This window comes from Lathyrus oleraceus, chromosome 5 (genome assembly GCF_024323335.1).
Source record: "Lathyrus oleraceus cultivar Zhongwan6 chromosome 5, CAAS_Psat_ZW6_1.0, whole genome shotgun sequence".
Taxonomy (NCBI): Eukaryota; Viridiplantae; Streptophyta; class Magnoliopsida; order Fabales; family Fabaceae; genus Lathyrus; species Lathyrus oleraceus.
This window is the reverse complement of record NC_066583.1, coordinates 360045238-360049583: the sequence shown is the minus strand read 5'-3', so window position 1 is coordinate 360049583 and position 4346 is coordinate 360045238.

The window sequence follows — 4346 nt, the reverse complement described above, 5'->3', positions numbered from 1 at the left end:
CAACGGCGGAAAATGCGGAGAATTCTGCATTCTGCTTTGTGTTAGCGCAGGAACTGCTGTTTTGTCTGCGTTAACCGGTTAACCCAGGGTGTTAACCGGTTAACACTGTTGCGAATTGTGAATTAGTGCTGTTTTGCCTGCGTTAACCGGTTAACCCAGGGCGTTAACCGGTTAACGCTGATAAGTTTTGGGCAGTAAGCGTGTTTTGCCTGTGTTAACCGGTTAACCCAGGGCGTTAACCGGTTAACACTGTTGAGAAGTGAGAAAATTGACATTTTAATGTTGTGTACATAATTGATGTTTGGCCTATGGTAGCGTATGATGTGATAGGGATTAATTCCCGCTATTTTGAGCAGTATAGGTATTAGTAGAGTGTGCTAATACTGTGGTTAATTATTTGACATGATATGATGTTATGATACATGTTTTGATGATGTTTGATAGTATGCATAATGTTGTGAATGTACATGTTATGTATGCAATTGTGAATGGACTGTTGTATGGCTTAGAGTGTGAGCATATGTCCATTGTGGATTTTGTTGTTGATGTTGCATTGCTAGATGATTAGCATGCATATTGTGGCCTTTAGGGTGGTAGCTAATTCCCATGGTGAGGAATTAGTGAGTTAGTCATTTTGGGCTGTCGTTGATGTTTGCATGCTAGATGATTAGCGTGCATAGCATGGCCCATTTGGGGTGGTAGCTAATTCCCATGGTGAGGAATTAGTTAGTGAGTCACTAGGTCTCAAATGAGTGAGACTAGTGGGCTTGGTAGCCGTGCCTGGATTTGGACGGTGAGGTGAACTATATGTTCACAAAGAGTCGGTACCGCATGCATGGGGTCTCATTGCATAATTGATATATGGCGTATAATATGAATGGATGAATTCCAGTATTATACGTGTGTTGTGTGTTGTGTGTTGTGTGTTGTGTTGATGTTGAGCATGATTGAGTTGATATTGCTGTTACTGAATGTGTAATCTGATTTGGGTGATGAAACGTGTTATTTACTTAGCATTACATGATGTTTTATAATGCCTATTATATCGATTGAGGAACTCACCCTTACAACTATTTTTCAGGTAACGAGCAATGAGTTGAGTAGAAGTTAATGCTTGGAGTCTAGTGTAGTCTCCTTAGTGGGTCGTGCTCTGATAGATGTAACATCGGGACGGGATGTTTTTATTTTGTTGAATAATTTCACATGTAATATGTTACATGTTTTACATGATTGATGAGATTTCTATCCGCTGCGTTTTATGCAAATGTTTATGTTTTGAATTAATAAAAGAGCATGACCGTTATACTGTTGAATGGTGTGGAATAATGTGTGACACCCTTAAATGGCATAGTTACTCTGATTGATATACGTTGTTATTTTAATTAAATATTTGGGGTATTTTAGAAGGGTGTTACAACGCTGATCTCCCCGAGGAGGGAAGAGACCACAACTTGGCATTACATATATCTATGAGCTGCAAAGATGACGCCATGTCCAATGTGTTGGTGGACACTGGGTCATCATTGAATGTATTGTCAAAGACCACTCTTTCGAAATTGTCATATCAGGGGCCTCCCATGAGGCAGAGTGGAGTAGTTGTGAAGGTTTTCGATGGGTCTCGCAAAACTGTGATTGGCGAAGTTGATCTCTCAGTCAAAATTGGACCAACTGATTTCCAGATTACCTTCCAAGTTATGGACATTCACCCATTGTATAGTTGTCTCTTAGGCAGACCATGGATTCACGAGGCAGGCGCCGTGACATCCACCCTACACCAGAAATTGAAATTTGTGAAGAATAAGAAGCTGGTGGTGGTAGGGGGAGAAAAGGCTCTCCTGGTTAGCCATTTGTCTTCCTTCTCATATATAGATGATGAGGATGAAGTTGGAACTCCCTTCCAAGCTTTATCTATTGCTGAGCCTGTTGAGAAGAGAACTCCCTCATTTGTTTCCTACAAAGATGCGAAGTTGGCCATTGAGCATGGTGCAACTGCTGGATTGGGGCAAATGATTGAGCTGGTAGACAATAAGTCACGGGCTGGCATAACGTATTCTTCTGGAGTTTGCAATAAGCAAGGTTTGTTCAAGAGTGGTGGATTTATCCACACCAGTCGAGATGAAGAGGTTGCTGCCATTCTGGAAGAGGACGAAGAGGATTCTGGCAATTTCGTCATCCCTGGAGGAATCTGCAATAATTGGGTCGCTGTGGATATTCCAACAGTTATCCATAAGTCAAAGTAATGATCATTGTGTTTGAAAACCCTTCTCCCATGCCAAAAGGAGAAGTGATGACATTGTTGGCGCATAAATGCAATGATATTTTCATTCAATAAATTCATGTTAAATGTTTATTTTTCCAATTATTTTCCCTTTTTGCTTTTGCATGAAATTGGTGATCACATAAAACCCTAAAAATAAGAATAAAATCAATTTTTTCATCTGCATAATGATTTGCCTTGTTTGAATTCTAAAAGCTCTTTATATCCAAAATCATTATGCAGGTTAATCAAACCCATTGAACATAATGATCCAACACCATCTCCCAACTTTGAATTCTCTGTATTTGAGGCAGAAGAAGATGATGTTGAAGAGATTCCTGACGAGATTACCCGTCTACTTGAGCATGAAGAAAAGATCATCCAGCCGCATCTTGAGAATCTGGAAACAGTCAATTTGGGGTCTGAAGATTGTGTGCAAGAAGTGAAGATTGGGGCACTCCTGGAAGAGTCTGTTAAGAAGGGGTTGATCGAGTTGCTGCGAGAATATGTTGACGTCTTTGCCTGGTCATATGAAGACATGCCTGGTCTAGATACTGATATCGTGCAACATTTCCTGCCTTTGAAACCTGAGTGTGTGCCTGTAAAGCAGAAGCTCAGAAGAACTCATCCCGATATGGCAGTAAAGATCAAAGAAGAAGTTCAGAAGCAAATTGATGCGGGGTTTCTAGTGACTTCTACATATCCTCAATGGGTGGCCAATATTGTGCCTGTGCCTAAGAAAGATGGAAAAGTCCGAATGTGTGTGGACTATAAAGACTTGAATAAAGCTAGTCCGAAAGATGATTTCCCTCTACCACATATTGATATGTTGGTAGACAATACAGCTAAATTCAACGTTTTCTCGTTTATGGACGGATTTTCCGGATATAATCAAATTAAAATGGCACCCGAGGATATGGAGAAGACAACATTCATCACACCTTGGGGAACATTCTGTTATCGAGTGATGCCCTTCGGTTTGAAGAACGCCGGAGCCACGTATCAACGAGCTATGACTACTTTGTTTCATGATATGATGCACAAGGAGATCGGGGTATATGTTGATGATATGATCGCTAAGTCAAGGACGAAAGTTGAACATGTAGAGCACGTGTTGAAGCTTTTTCAGCGTCTGAGGAAGTACAAGCTTCGTTTGAATCCCAACAAGTGTACATTTAGAGTCCGTTCTGGCAAGCTTTTGGGCTTTATTTTTAGTGAAAGAGGTATTGAGTTTGATCCTGCAAAGGTCAAAGCAATACAAGAAATGCCTGCGCCCAAAACTGAGAAGCAAGTCTGAGGTTTTCTTGGCCGCTTGAATTACATTTCCAGATTCATATCACACATGAATGCCACATGTGCGCCGATATTCAAGCTCCTCCGGAAAGATCAGTCTCATGATTGGATCAAGGATTGCCAGAAAGCTTTTGATAGTATTAAAGAATATTTGTCCGAACCTCCGATTTTGTCTCCGCCTATGGAAGGGAGACCATTGATTATGTATCTGATTGTTCTTGAAGACTCAATGGGTTGTGTCCTTGGTCAACAAGATGAATCAAGAAAGAAAGAGTATGTTATCTACTATTTGAGCAAGAAGTTCACTGATTGCGAGTCTCGATACTCAATGCTTGAGAAAACATGTTGTGTTTTGGCTTGGGCTGCTAAGCGCTTACGCCAGTATATGTTGAATCATACGACTTGGTTAATATCCAAAATGGATCCAATCAAGTACATTTTTTAGAAGCCTGCCTTAACTGGGAGGATTGCCCGTTGGCAGATGTTGTTGTCTGAGTATGATATCGAGTATCGAGCTCAGAAGGCTATTAAGGGTAGTATCCTGGCTGACCACTTGGCACATCAGCCGATCGAAGAATATCAGTATGTTCAGTATGACTTCCCAGATGAGGAAATTTTGTATTTGAAAATGAAAGATTGTGATGAGCCTACACTTGATGAAGGGCCAGAGCCTGGTTCCAGATGGAGTATGGTGTTTGATGGCGCTGTAAATCAATATGGAAATGGTATTGGGGCAGTGATTATTACTCCTCAGGGCACACATATTCCTTTTACAGCAAGGCTGACTTTCAATTGC